This window comes from Triturus cristatus, chromosome 4_2 (genome assembly GCF_964204655.1).
Source record: "Triturus cristatus chromosome 4_2, aTriCri1.1, whole genome shotgun sequence".
NCBI lineage: Eukaryota > Metazoa > Chordata > Amphibia > Caudata > Salamandridae > Triturus > Triturus cristatus.
The window spans coordinates 618,519,581-618,536,066 of NC_140586.1; positions in this window are offsets into that span (position 1 = coordinate 618,519,581).

The window sequence follows — 16,486 nt, forward strand, 5'->3', positions numbered from 1 at the left end:
GCAGGGTACCTGTGCCATACATAGTTTGTACAATCTAGAAATCAAATGTGCCCCTGTATCATTTTCAATGAGGAGTGTAAGTGGCTCGAAGGAAGCAGGCTCTAGGGGGAATCCTGCTATCTCAAATCTGACTGTTAAATAAAGCCGGTTGAGAACGAATTTGTCCATGAATGTGGCATCACTGAATCGTGCCTCTTCCGATATCAAGAATATGTGCCCGCCCGGGTATAAATCACCAATCTTGGTGATACCAAACTTCGTCAATGTGCACTGCACAAGCTTCTCGCCAGTGACCGGGAGCCAACCCTCATTTGGTAACAGGAGAGAAGCGGAATAGAAAGTGGGCTGACCCATGTACCGCAATAGCCTAAACCAGGCCCAGCTCGTGGTAGATACCGTTTGTATGTCAACTGGACTTCTGGGTACGCCCCTGGGCAGCATCGAGGCCAATCGGCCCGGGAGCACAAAGTCAGCTTCCGGGCGAAGAAATGGAATCTGCGCATCTGGGTGGTACCAGGCATAGGCATGGGCACATTGTGCAATCAGATAGTATAGATAAAAATCAGGTAATCCAAGTCCGCCTCTGTCGTGCGGGAGAGTGAGTATCTTCCAACGGACCCGGGGCTGCTTCCCTCCCCAGACCAATCTGATCAAATGGGCACGTAACGTGGCGAAAAAACTTTGAGTTAGGGGTATGGGGATATTATTAAAAAGATATAGAAATTTAGGGAGCACTATAATTTTTATAATAGCGCTTCGAGCTGCCATGGATAATGGAAGCCGTATCCATTTGTCCACCTGCGATTCGAGCTTCGCGATCGCACAGCCATAATTAAGACGAATAACCTCGTCTTTGCTTAGATTTATGTGTATGCCCAAATATCTTACAGAGTCCGTGCACTATTCCAGCGGGAACTCGCACTGCCAAGGGGAGGTGCCGCTGGTTAAAGAAAAAATTATGGACTTATGCCAATTGATACCCAGCCCGGAGTGCCGGCCAAAGCGAAGTATTTCGCGTATCAAAGACGCGAGGTTCAGATGCGGCTCCCTAACATACAGTATGGAGTCATCGGCATATAGTGAAACCAAAAGGGGACCTGTCCGGAATTGCAGCCCTCTATGAAGATGCCGCTCCTGAAAATGTCTAATTAGAGGGTCCATGGCGAGAATGAACAACAGCGGAGATAGCGGACAACCCTGGCGGGTGCCACGAGTAAGGGCAAACGGGCGCGATAACGTGCCATTAATGCGGAGCTTTGCCATGGGTCGACTATATAAGAGCCTCGTGGTGGCAATAAAGCCAGCCGGCATGCCCATTCGCTGCATTATGGCTAAAAAGAAGGGCCACTCCAGGGAATCGAAGGCTTTTTCTGTGTCAAGCACTATTGCCGCTGCAGGTGTAGCAGGGTTGATTCTATGCAGTACAGTTAATAACGTCCGCAAATTCAGTGATGTCGAGCGATGGGGTATAAAGCCAGATTGAGCCGGCGCAATAATAAACTCCATCAATTGTGAAAGCCTGTTAGCCACAATTTTAGCGAGAATCTTATAGTCGATATTCAAGAGTGAAAGGGGCCTATATGACCCACACAGCGCCGGGTCTTTATTCGGCTTTGGAAGTAGAACAATGACCGCTTCGCTCAGGGTAGGCGGGAGAATTTCTCGCTCCAGGGCCTCGGCATACACCTCAATAAGTTTGGGTGCCAACAGATCCGAAAATGCCTTGTAAAATTCGCCCATCAAGCCATCAAGGCCCGGCGCTGAGGAACCTCGCAGTACCTTAATCGCCCCTCGAACCTCAGTCACCGTTATGGGCTCCGCCATGAATTCCTGCATGCCCCTCTCTAAACACACTAGCGCAATCTCGGACAGGTAGTCCTCCTGTGAAGAGGTGTCATCACTCTGTCTGGTCGTATATAATGCCGAGAAGTAGGCCAGAAACTCATCCCTAATCTCAGAGGGTGTTGTGTGTAGTGATCCGTCCTCTCCCCGAATTTCAGTAATGAACGACTTACTGTACGGCGGTCTCAGAGCGTGCGCCAATGTACGACCCAGCCGGTCGCCCTCCCCATACCGACGGGCAGTTCGGTATTTACCCAGATATAGGATCTCTCTATCCGCAGTCTCCCTGTACTCTGAGAGGAGGCGCAGCCTTCTTGCAAACACAGAGCCCGACGCTGCATGCCATGCCTCTGTATCCATCGCCTCCAACTGACCCTCCAACTGTGTAAGTGTTGTACGCAACGCCTTTAGGACCCCTGCATGATTGGCTATACAAACCCCCCAAATGTAGGCCTTAAACCCCTCCCAGAGCATGGCCCAAGAGTCCACCGAGCCGGTGTTAATCGCGAAATATTCCTCAATCGCCTCATTGACCTCATGACAGAAAAGGTCATCCAATAGCGCTCTTCCAGGGAACCACCATTGACGCCCCCTCACTCGCGTCCTGATCTGCCTCCTATAAAAATGTGTCCATTCAGGAAGGGCAGCGGACGAGCGCAGCGGGCGCGACGAATACGCGCCGAAGGCGCGCATAAGGCAAGCTCGTCTGCGCTCGTCCGCGCCGAGTCCGGGCCAGGGGCCACACCCCTAACAACCCAGGCAAAAGAGACCATAGCCTACAGCCCAGACGCGCTTCACGACTTGAGACCCGTGGGACATGAATGTTTGAGGTATGGTCTTGACACCACACCCCTTCCAGCTACTTGTCCAAAATGTAGCGCGCCCCTCTCCATATGGCAGAAAAAAACCCCGAAGTATGAATACCGCATGCTCCTTTTAAACTGTAGATCCCTTCCCAAACACAAGGTGGAAATATCCCTCCTACTGGAGGAACGCAAGCCGGACGCACTGTTTCTCACGGAAACATGGTTAACGCCAGAATCCGACCCCGATGTGGTAGCCGCCCTCCCCTCTGGTTATCAAATCACTCGTCAAGACCGCCCAGACGGCAGAGGGGGAGGACTAGCAATCATATTCAAAGATCAATATCGCTGCAGACTCACCGTGGAAAACATTCCAGACTGTGAAAATTTAGCCTTCTCGCTGGAGTTTTCCCCCAATCACTGCCTCTCGGGCACCTTGATATACCGTCCACCCGGCCCCCCAAAACAATTTCATAACTGTCTACCAGCAACAGTGGCACCACGCATCTGCACTGCCGCCAACTTCACTGTGTTAGGCGACCTTAATTTACATTTTGATTCCCCACGAGACTCAACAGCCACTACCCTGGCCGACGACCTGGCCGCACTACAACTCACTCAACGAGTAAACACCTCAACCCATATGAAGGGACACCTCTTAGATCCAGTATTTAGCAACTGTGCGGAGCTCTCAACTGAATCCCCACTCCCCCTCCCCTGGACTGACCATTCTCTGGTGCCCTTCATCTGGTCGACTGAGAAATGCATTCCATCAACCCCCTCGACTAGATTTGCTAGATCGTGGGCACGGATACAAGTGGATGAATGGACAAACAAACTATTGGAAAAACTTCCCTCAAATAACGAAGATCCTTGTCTGGCAAACCAGGAGTAAGAAAGTTGGATTCTGCACTCTCTTGAAACCATCCTCCCCCTTAAGAAATCCACGGCAAAACGATCCCACAAAACAGCACCATGGTATTCGGAAGCCCTCAGGAATAAAAAAACGCCAATGCCGAAAAACAGAAAGAAAATGGCGCTTAAATTACTCCATGGAGGACAAAACCCGATATCGGGAAGAAATAAAAGCATATAAAGAGGAGATAAAAACTGCCCAAACAGCATACTTCTCGAACAAGATCCTAGCCTCAAATTCTAAATCCAGGGAAATCTTCCAAACTCTGCAGAAACTGACAAAACCACCTCCCCCTAGTGTACACGAGGAGAAATCAGTCTCCCAATGCAACGACTTGGCAGAATTCTTCTCGGCCAAAGTAAATAAGATATACACTTCCTTCCCAATCAGTACTACCTCTCCGACAGCTCAGGATAACAACAGGGGGTCAGACCTTGAGCTAGCCTCCTCTTCCACACTTGACCATTTTCCCTGCATGGACCTGGAAATGGTTGAATCTATGGCTCGGAAGGTGAAATCCGGCTCTCCAACCGACCCGGCCCCTCCAGAGACAATGTTACTCGCATCTCAGACGGTTCTACCCATCATCAAGAATCTCGTGAATGCATCCATTGACTCTGCCATTGTTCCGCCTGCCTGGAAACGGGCAATGGTTCGAGCACTAATAAAAAAGCCAAATCTAGATCCATCGGACTTCGCCAACTACCGTCCGATCTCACTACTCCCCTGGGTGAGCAAAATTGCGGAGAAGTACATCAACCTCCAACTGGTTAGCTATCTGGAAAACAATCAGCTGTTGGACCCTACCCAGACAGGGTTCAGGCCTAAGCACGGAACAGAGTCCGCACTCCTTATGGTCGTCGAGGAGTCCAGGAAAATCCTTGATCAAGGAGGATCAGTGGCAGTGGTCCTCCTTGATCTTAGCGCGGCGTTTGACACAGTCAGTCATAACACCTTACTGAACCGCATGTCAAACGTCGGCATCGTGGACAAGGCCTGGCTCTGGCTAAAATCTTTCCTAAGCAACAGGTCGTTCCAGGTGTTTGACGGACAAACAGTCTCCTCCAGCATACCCCTGAAGTGTGGAGTCCCCCAGGGCTCCTCTCTAAGCCCTGCGCTTTTTAATATCTATATGAGGCCACTGGCTGAGGTAGTTCGTCCGTATGGAGTTAAGATCATATCCTATGCGGACGACACACAGCTGGTGGTCTCCCTAGCGCAGGAAGCCCAACATCCTCTGTCAGGGGGTCTAACCAAATGCCTGGAGGAGGTGAAGTCCTGGATGACCCTGTCATCACTAAAGCTCAATGGGGACAAAACGGAGCTTATGCTCCTGGGCCCGGCTGACCCGACCCTCTTCAAGTCATTATGGCCCACCTGTCTAGGCCCCCCCCCGGTTCCGAAGGATAACATCAAAAGCCTGGGGGTATGGCTGGACAGGAATCTCTCTCTTAACACTCAGGCCACAAAGCTTTCCGCCACCTGCTTTGGACTTCTCCGGACTTTGAAGAAGGTTCTCCTCCTGCTCCCAATGGAGGCAAAACAAACAGCCATACAGGGCATAATACAGTCACGTCTGGACTCGAACAACGCCCTTTACCTGGGAGCCCCAGAGTACACATTGAACAGACTGCAGCTGGTACAGAACTGCGCGGCCCGTACCTTACTGCAAATTCCCCGCAGAACCTCAGTTAGGGAGGCACTGACCAGCCTTCATTGGCTACCAGTACGAAAAAGAGTCTCTTTCAAAGCAATGTGTATTGCCCACCAGGCCTTCTGGGACTCGGGCCCCAAAATCATGCGTAGCCTAGTCAGACAATATCATCCAGGCAGAGACCTACGCTCTAGTCAGGCTTTCATGGCAACGGTCCCCAGAATTAAAAGGACTAGAGCAGGCGGAAGAATGTTCACCTTCAATGCCTCAAAAATCTGGAACTCCCTTCCCCTCTACCAGAGATCTAACCCCAACCTCGCCTCCTTCCGTAAACAACTAAAAACACATCTGTTCAAATCTCGGTAACAATTCAGCCCCTCCCCCCTCCTCCCAGTTCTGTTATCCTCACTACACCCCTCATTTGGTTCCTCTAGCGCTTGGACGCCCCAGGGCAGCAACCGCGCTGTATAAATCCATTTTCATTCATTCATTTTCATTCAAAGCCCTCGGGGCGCGGCCCATCTAGGCACATCAATATAGGCGAATGGTCAGAGTACGTCCTGGGGAGGGTCTGCAATGTCCGGTACCAGGGGGACACACCTGGAGAAAGCAGCCAGTAGTCAATCCTCGTCCAGGTATCGTGTTGGCCAGAAAAATGTGTGTAACTAGTGGTGTCTGGGTTGCGCCTGCTCCAAATGTCAATAAGGGAGAATTGGTGACAGAGGTCTCTGAGAGCACGCCAAGCTCTGGGCTTAGTGTCAGCAGCTTCCGAGGTACTGTCCAGGCACACATCTAGCAACAGATTAAAATCCCCACCAATCAGGAGCATAGCGGGCTCTAGCTTGGTAAGTTGGGCGTTTAGCGCATGGAAAAATTCCGGGGAGTCAGTGTTAGGGGCATAAACGCAAACCAAGATGACCCCGTGTCACATCAGCACCCCCCTCACAATGCAATAGCGTCCCTCTCCCCTCTATCCCCAATGACCTGATGGCAATGAAACGGGACTCTTTTATGGATCAGCACTGCAGCGCCTCTGGCATAGTTACTAAAATTGGCGAAGTACCTATGGGACCCCCAGGACGGAGCAAACCGAGCAGTGTTCGTGGTGTGTAAGTGTGTCTCTTGGATAAAGGCAACATCCACCTTATTCCTATCTAAATAATGCACTACCTGTCTGCATTTACGTGGATTATTAAGGCCCCTGACGTTCCAAGACATAAGTGACAAATTTATGGGGTTTTCATTCAGACCTATCCGAGCTATCCAAGTATCTGACTAAGCAGCCGGAAACAGGTGTCATCCTTACTCCCATATATCACCAACGTCCCGAGCGCCCGGCATAAGCCAGAATACCACCCCGCCCCCCACCGCCGCGGTCAAGTCGCCGCCCGCTCCCTCCGGCCCAACCCGCTGCAAGCAGCGCGAAAACCAGGGGAGCAATGCGGACGCCGCCGCAGAACAGCGCCGGTCGACCTCTACTCACCCGACCAGCACCGATCTTGTAACGGTGGGGGGGGCAGGGCGGACCCCATCCAGCCCGCGCCCAGGCGCCCAAAGCGCCCCAGCTGCCCCCTCGGGGTACCTGTGCCTGTGCCGGTAGCCGCCGCCTCAACGTCCTTCCCCAGGCCGTAGCCTCAGGCCGCCATCTTGTCTCCTCCGTCGCTCGGGGAGAGCCGCCACAGGGACCATCACAGCCAATACCGCGGGTCAACCACCGCCAAAGTGGAGTCACGGGGACCTGGGAGGAAGCGGCATCGTCCGCTGTCCGTTGTGTATCTCAAAGGGCCGGGGACATCGCTGAATTTGCTGGGCTGGCAGTGGAGCTTCAACACTGCGCGGCCATCACAGCCCGCGGCTTGGCCACGCCCCCAGAATCTGCCAGATCCTTAGGTATTACATTAGACAAACACCTAAATATGCCGGATCACATTCGTGCGGCCACCAAAGGAGCACACTACCAAATGAGCATTCTGCGGAAACTGAAACCATACCTACCTTATGAAGATCTAAAACAAGCTGTCCAAGCCCTAGTATTACCCAGACTGGATTATGGTAGTGCCACACTATGTGGCCTACCTAAATACAAACTAGCCGCACTAAGAGCCTCCCTTAATGCAGCAGCAAGACTTGTCCTCGGACCTAAAAGAAATGCACACATCTCACCAGCCCTAAAAACCTTAAACTTGCTACCATACGAAGCAAGAATCCAACTGAAAATTGCTTGCATGACACACAAAGCGTTACACTTCATCACCCCCAGTTATCTGGCCCAAAAGCTAGAAAAATCAGGGGGCAGCAGATCCTCACGAAGTGCGCTCACCTTGCTGCTGAAACCCCAACGAAACCACAGAAAGGAAACTGGGGCTAGAGCATTCTCGGCTATCACACCCAAGATATGGAACTCTTTACCACTGGACCTTCGCCTTATTTCCTCCACCTCCGCCTTCAAAAGAGAAGCCAAATCTTACCTACTGACTAAGTTCTTACCCTAAGTCAATATATCGATGACATTGAAAAGATACAGATATCAAACACTTATGTAGGCTGTCCTTCCTAGTACTGGCTTTATTCCAGTCCAACCACTGTTAGCCTATTTTTAATTGATGATATGTTCGGCTCTCACGCATATGTCGGCCTGTTGATCGGACCAAGTGCTAATCGTGTTCTCTCCATGTAAAGCGCTCTCATACCCTCGAGGGTCACATTCGCGCTATACAAAACTTTCTAAATATAATAAATAAATCCAATTGAGAGACTTCTGAATTTAAGCCATTCAAAGACCTTGATATTAAACTCTTTTAAGATGTTTGGTAGCTGTATGCGATTTCTCGATGGCGAACATTGCAACTGGTGTATGCTGCCAAATGCCCTGAAAAGCATAATTAGTGGTGGGATCAGCAGCTCACCTTTGCCTAACTCCCTGCAAAGAGATTCAGTGTGTAGTGATGCACATGTAACCTCTTGCTAGTTGGCAACTGGTCTCAATGACCGTCATGAGGTGAATGGACTGACAGCGCTCTGCTTCATAACTTTACTAACCAATTTCAGCACTTCATGATGCAGAACTGACCACTCAGAGTCCGTTTTGTTTGTTTGCCCGCGGCTATCATCTTGCCGCCTGCTGCCATGTTCAGGGGACTGCAACCCCAGAGTTCCACGTCCCGGGAGAGGCGCCAACGTGAGCTTTTCGCACCGCAGGCGCTGAAAAGAGGGCTTGGGCTCCCGCAGTGCAGGAGTCCATTTTGTTTGTTTGCCCGCAGCTATCATCTTGCCGCCTGCAGACATCTTCAAGGGACTGCAACCCCCAGAGTTCCACGCCGGGGGAGGCGCCAGCGTGAGCTTTTCACACCAGGAGGCACTGAAAAGAGGGCTTGGCTCCCGCAGCGAGGAAGTCCATTTTGTTTGTTTGCCCGCGGCCATCATTTTGCCGCCTGCTGCCATCTTCAGGGGACTGCAACCCCCAGAGTTCCACGTGCCAAGGGAGGCGCCAACAGGAGCTTTTCACGCCAGGAGGTGCTGAAAAGAGAGCTTGGGGTCCCGCAGTGCAGGACGTGTGTGGGCGTGCCTCGGCCTCATGGAAAAGAACTTTACCAAGTAAGCCCATCGGACATTTTGCATTTATTTTTGTCCTACGTAGTGTTGATTAATTGAGTTAACCCGGACTATGGCGAAAGTGAGACGGATGGGGGAAAGGGAGAGTACACCTAAGTCTCTTACAGAACTCAACCCTTGACTGCTTCCTAACGCGAGCTGCGAGAGCTATAGATAAAGAAATATTAGTAGTTCAACGCTGGCTATCTATAGAGGAGGGCCCCACTATATATATGAACCAGGATGCATCTACAGGTGCTCAAACAAAGACTATGGACTTAGAGTGCAATGTTGTTGATCAATCTGTACAGGAATTAGTCCTCCCTGTGTTGTCTCCACACCGACCTCAAGCATCTACAATACCCTGTCCCCCAGCTAAAAGGAAGTGGAAGCAAAAGCACTTAGAGCCTGCATTAGTAACACCAGATCAAAGAGGAAAGCTAGACAGGTCCGCACTGTGGACAGTAACAGTCCCACTTTAGTATCACCAACAAAATCACATTCCTACCCTGTGCCATCTCTCTCTGCAGCTGTATCCTCACAAGACATCAAGCTCTTACTGGATGGGTTTGAAAAAATAATACAAAATAATTTGCTACCCATTATGAGCAGGCTTGATAGCTTAGAAATGAGTGTGAAAATGTAAAAAAAATCACTTTCCACCTTAACTGTAGAGACAAACAATCATGGCTCTCTATGTCTAAGCTAGTACAATCCACAGTTGTGACCAATGTTCGAGAAAATGGTCACAATATACGGGAAGTTGCCCATAAGGAAAACATTAGGTCGCATAAGCCTGCTAATCATTCTTGTCTTAACACCACCAGCCCGCCATTGAATAGGAATGAAACGGTATCATCTAGCCAGTCCAATTTACAATTTGGCGATGTTTCCCCAGGTGGAGATATTTGTAACGATGTGTTTCTCCATCTTCCCACAGATTGCTGCTCATATGTGGTGATCTTAACTAATGTCCTATCACTTACGGGTAACCAAAAGGAATCTACCACTCAGCTAAAGAACAAGGTCTGCCATTGGCTAAGACTGAATACTGATTTTTCAAATGTTTGTTTTCATGATATTTTGTTTGTCCGTAGAGTGAATTTGGTTGGTCCACTACAGAAGGCTGCAAAGGGAGACTGTATAGTGATTAACTGCAGATCTCCAGATCTCGCAGGGCAGTTGTTCCAAAGTAGGAAGAAACGACCTGGGTGTGGCCCAGGACAATGGATCGAGTTAGTGCCACTCGGCTTCTTCTATAGGCATCCTATGCCAACTGGGTTATTTTCCCCATTGAATGTCCACCTTACCCAGAATATATCAAGCAGGAAAGTCCATTTACCCTTGGAAGTCAGCAATAGATATGAAGCCCTGACTGACTTGGATAGCCCTGACTGACTAAATCAAGGGAATGGAATGTCGGCATATGATGTAGCCACAATCATCCAAGTAGAGGGAATAACAACTACTGATAATATCTTCTGAAATGAGACAGTTAACACCTCTCCCACCCAATTAACCTCCCACGAAATAGTCCAGAAACCAATATATGCAAATTCTACACTTAGTTGTAGGCAACAGGGAAGGGTGGGTGCTGAAGAATTACTGCAGATTGTTTCCTGGAATATTGCCGGAATTAAATCTAAGCTAAGTGACCCTGAATGGGGTAGGATGGTTGATAGTAATCATGTATGCCTGTTTCAGGAAACCTGGGTGACAGAGCCGGTATATAGGGTGGGGTTCACCACATTTAGTATTGAAGCCAGGCCATCAACAGCGGGCTGTCCGGCTGGAGGGTTGTTAATATGGGTTAGGATAACATTGGACTGTGAAATTAAACAACTTGGGGTAGATTCCCAGGGGATTCTTGGCATTGACTTGATGTGGTCCAAAAGGAATGTCCATATTAGATTGTTTAACATTTATAACAGGTTCAGCAGCCATCACAAGCACTCGGAAACTATAACAACACTAGTCAATTCTTTAGAGAACTGTAGTGGAGGGTTCTATCTTATTCTCGCTCGCGTTTTCAATATGACCTATGAGCCAGTAGATTATATGCAAGAGCTAGTGCGGGAAGTAGAGCAAGCTAGGGGTGTTAATAAGCTACATACTTCTCCTATTAAAAGACTTACTAAAGTTGGGCAGCAGGTATTGTCTCTTACTTTAGCTCATGGGGTGCAAGCCTGTAATGGGTGGACACCCTCTGATGAGGAAGATAAGTTTGCATTCAAGAGGGGGAGTATCAAAAGTAGGATAGACTACATCATGGTGGACCTTGATTTGTGGCCATATGTTAAGGATATGACCGTCCAAGACCGTGATGATAGTGATCACAATGCCCTTTTTTTGGAGTGAACTGGCCTCCCTATTTTTGATAATCAAACACCTCATATAACAGTCCCGATTGTAACTACGAATAATAACAGAAGAATTAAATGGCCCAAGGTTATAGGAGACAGGAAAACACTCCCAAAAATTTATGAAGAAGTGGCACAGACTCTTATGGTCTTTAGTGATCTAGACCAAAAAAAGGAAGATCGTATCTTGGACAGCTTTCAGAAATTGTCCAATAGCATTAAACAACATTTTAGTACATTTTCTAATTTTAATACGTCGAAACGAAATACTGCCCCATGGTACAATGAGGACTGCAGATTAGCAAAGGTTAATTTAACAGTGGCAGTGAAGCAGGGAGTTCAAGTTGATATTAAGAATAGAAGAATGATGTACAAGAGGGCCCAGGTTGGGGCCAAAAAAAGGTGGGAGGCTGATAACTGGAGAATATTGGCTGAGGCCTCTAGACAGAAGGATAGTTCACTGTTTTGGCACCTACTCTCTAAGGGCTTGACTAAGCAGGTCAGTGAAGATGACTATTATATACAACCACAGGTTTGGGAAGAATACTTTAAAAAGCTTTACACTGGAGCGCCCCTAATCCTGAGAAGGGAACTGCAGTAGTCGCAGGGGAAGACACTTAATGTCAAAAAGGGAACTTGTAGATGGCTTCTCCTTAAAGGAAATTATAGCAGCAATCAACCAACTCCAGGTTGGGAAAGCCCCTGACTTAGATAAACTTCCAGGAGATTTGTACAAAGCTGAGCCTAATATTTGGGTCCCACTGTTCCAAAAGGTCTTTAATGCTATTCAACGTGGTGGGGATATCCCCCAAACCTGGAAAAGAGCTGAAATAATTCCCATTTTTAAAAACGGAGAGAAAGAAGATTCCTCAAATTATAGACTGATATGTCTTATAGATGTCTCCCAAAAGGTTTTTTACAAAGTAATTCTGCTACGTCTTCAAAATTGGATGAAGGAGAATGACATTATTTCCCACCTGTAGGCAGGCTTTAGGTCATCTACAAGTACCTTACTTCAAGTGTTTAGATTTTTGCTGCTTATTTGGAAGGAAGCGAAGATCTGGAAGGGCCACCTATATGTTGTATTCATCGACCTTAAAACGGCCTTTGATTCCATTGATCGCAACAAGCTTTGGGCCACACTCAGGAAATTAGAACTCCCAAGTGACTTACTTCAGCTATTGGTTCGTTTACACCATGATAATTACACCAAAGTCAGGTGAAAGTCAGATGGCAGTCTTTCCAATAGTATAGCGATTTCTAAAGGTGTACACCAGGGTTGTGTGCTCGCCCCAACCCTTTTTACCTTGTATATTAATGGGTTAATAAAAGAGCTATATGACTGTGGGGGTGATTCTCCCAGATTAGTAGGTAGCCTTTTGCCCTCCCTGCTATTCGCAGATGACATATTGCTCCTCTCTAAAACCCCGATGGGTATCCAGAACATTTTAAACAAGTTTGCTGAAGCATGCAAAGATCGGGCCTTGAGATCAATTGCTCTAAAACAAAATAGATTGCTTTTTAACCCTTACAAATACACCACGGAGAAACTGATGCTGGGTACCCAACATCTAGAGCAGGTTAAGGTTTTTGATTACCTGGGAGTCAGAATTAGTGATAAATTAGCATGGACTACCCAAATCCAGAATTGCGAGTTGGCATTACAACATGTGGACTGCGCAATAGCAAGGAGGGTAAGACGCACAATATTACGCCCAATTTCCCCTACACTTGAAATACACAGGGCCAAAGGCCTAGGTGCAGCCCTTTATTGGGCTGAATTGTGGGGTCTGGAGAGTACAAAACAGTTAGAGGTAGTGGAAAATAAATTTTTAAGAGCAATCCTCCATGTCCCTACCAATACACCAATATTGCCACTATGCCTTGATTTAGGGATCAAATCCATTTCATATTTTGCAGTTTTCAAAGCACTGATGTTTTGGGTTAGAATTTGGACTAATAATACGGAGATCCCCGTAAAAGAAGCAGTGGTGGAATTATTAACCCTCCAAAGTCAGAAAGGCCAATTGCCCTGGATTAATAGGGTCAGGAAGTGGTTGCATAGGCTGGGCCTGGATGTGATGTGGGAGGCCCCACATTCTATTACAAAAAAATGACCCCTTTGCTAAAGAAGAGATATTGGGATTTTATAAACTCTTCCTGTAATGATACTGCAGCACGTGGCACTTTAACCCTGCAATTTTTAAATGTTAAAAGCTGTTTTAACTTTGTCAGGTATATGGATAAAATTGAACCACCCCAGGCACAAGCACTTTATATATAGTTCAGGTTAGGGACTCTTCCACTAAATGCATGGAAAAACAGTTGGGCAAATGCTATTATATCTCCCCTGTGCCCATCCTGTCATACTGCGCAAGAGACCATAGAGCACTTTATTTTCTTGTGCCCTGTGTATGGAAGAATAAGAAAAACATGGATCAATCCAGGTTGCCGACTCTTTTCCTTCTTTCGCCCCTCCGAAGCTTTACGCATATTCCGGTCAAACACAGCAAAGTGGCTTTGTCTTTGTAATAACTAGATACCTGTTATATGCTTGGTGGCAGAGATCGAAAGTTATATCGTAACAAGTGCTGGGGTTAGATCGGTTTTACTATATGTGTCTTCATATTTGTATCTCTATTTTTTAGAATTGTAAAACTGCAACTTTTTTATGTCTAATTGCCTGCTGATTTAAGCAAGGTTTTAAATCGTTGTTTTCAGAAAAGTTTTTAAATGTATCATCTGATAATGTGTGTATTTGAGATTTTATGCTGGTTATGATTATGCTATTGGTCGATCAATAAAAAATAACAAATAAAAATAATAAAAAACTGACCACTCTGGCAAAATAGATCCAGCTGGTAACCTTTCATGTTGGTCAAAGGGCCTCTGCACATTTCAGAAAGCCTACTCCTTCCACATAAGAAAAGGGAGGCGGTCAACAGGTAACATTTTAGCCAGCTTCCCATTGTATAAACAGGTTTTTTGTGGTTCTGGTGGTACAACTACTCCTTGGTAAGTATAGCTTTGATAGTGGGCTGTTTTTCTTGTTGTATTACTGTCACACAGGTGACACTAGCACCACCAGCAGGTAGGCTACCTAGAACCAGCAGCAGGAAGGATACCTGGGGACTTTGGGGTGGAAGTGGATATATCCCACTGTGCATTCTGCCATGCAGAGGTTGCTGTGGGTGAGAATTGTATACTATTGGAGAGGCATACAGGGCTGGCTTGCATGATGCTGCTGTTGGCATCCTCCTCTGCTTCCTCCTGACCAGTTTCTTCTATCACTTAAGCTGCTAGTTCTTTCGCACCGCCACCAGCTATGTTTTAAGGCACATGACTGTGCATTGTTTTTTCAGAAGGGATAGTTGGCCTCCGGTATGATAGTGGCCACCTGGTTTACCACAAGGAACTTTCTTGTGTCAAACAGAGCATACTGAGATGTTGTTGTCATGCTGGCTAAGTGTAAATAAGTCCAAACTGGGAAGAAGACCTTTCTTATTCTGCCAAAGTCTAAAGAACCGGAGCTACTGCTAGGTGCTCTTGTTGTTGTTTGTCTTCCTGTAGGACGTGCTGTGACTGTGTTTTAGGAGGTAGGGGGACTGCAGATTTCTGGGGTCTTGCAAATGTGGGAGCCGATGACGTTGGTGGAATCACATGCCGCTAAGCAGGTTGAATAGTGGTAATCTGTACCTCCTGTGTTATACTCTCCACAGTAATGATCTAAGGCTCGTCATCATCATCACAATTTTCATTACTTGCAAGACTTTAGGAAACCTTCCGTTTCCCTTATCTATTGGACTCAGCTAGGGCCCATTCAATGACCATGACTATATCATCAGAAGGGGGCCTGGAGAAGCTGGGTGAGTACTCTTTTTTTTCCTTGCTGGAGATCGTGAAGCCAATGGGGGAAGCGACGTCTTCTCAACAACATCTTGCTCAGGAGGAACCTCAATCTCCTGGTCTGTTCCTACTTCTGGAAGATCATTTGCTGACTGCGGCTCCTATTGTCAACTTTCCTATGATGATTCGGATTTTGGCTGAGACAATTCCATTTTCAGATTTATTGCTCTCCATGACTGCACCCACTGCAGCACTGAGAGACATGGCCTTCGGTTTTGGTGGTGCTAATGATGCAGGAGGAATCCTCTCAGCCCTCTTCTGCCCAGAGGAGGGTTCGGCAGGTACACTGGCTCTTTCTTGGCAGTAACCTCCTTCTGAAGACAATCTTGTTAGCACTAGCAGTTAGGAGCAGAGGTACTTAGCAGAGGAAGACTCAGGCATCACTCTCAGCTAATTTCTTCATGAAATTGTCTCAGTGTCACTATTATGTGTGATGTTTTCTACAGGACCTGCAAGCAAAGCAATAAATAAGAAGTCTGTGAAACATGGACAATCAAAGGAATCTAGCCAATATTACACAGGTGAAGTCATCATCATCCTCACCCTCTTCATCCCAGATGGTTAACAATAGCGTTCCCAAAATATGCATAACAGTTTTTTCACATGACACCATTACACATAAAAGGTTAGTTTGTGTCCCTCAAGAGCCATGGGTCTTCTATAGGAGGCAAAGGATGCAGGGAAAAAGATATAATAAATGCATTGAATAATTGCTGGTGCTCCAACAGGACCGATGAGGACTCTATGGGAGGCAGGCAAAATGTACATCATATAATTGCATGTGCCTTAACACGACCCTCTATGGGAGGCATGGGGCGGAAGGCAAAAATAAAACAAAATACCATGAATATTAGCAGGTGCCCAACCAGGGCCCATTTGGCCACTAAGGGAGGCAGGCAAAATTATAAACATTAATAAAAGCAACAACACTGTACTACAATCAGCCACAAGCACAAATAAATATATGTGGAAAAAAGAAAAGAATGAACAGAAATATCATAGGCCTCTTCATGTTGCTAGAAAACTAATTTTAAAAATGGAATATAGGGATTGAAGCGCACACTGCCTGAACAAAATGATGGAAGCTAGCTCATCTATCAAATGGACGCTGAAGAAGGATTCATGGTAAACGAAGACAAAATGGCTACTAAACATACACATACTAACTGGCTCCACAAAATGGTGGTCACCACTTGGCCAGCAAAGAAGGTGGCATAGAGAACAAAGATAAAATGGCCACCACACACACACACATACTGGCTACACAAAAGGGTCACCGCAGCATGGCAAGCAAAGAAGGAGACACATGGCAGCCTATGACAGACAGACAAACTGTCAAAAATCAAAAAAAGTACATTTATTAATTGTTGTTACCCCACTAGGGTCTATGGGGACTCAATGGGACAGGTAGAGG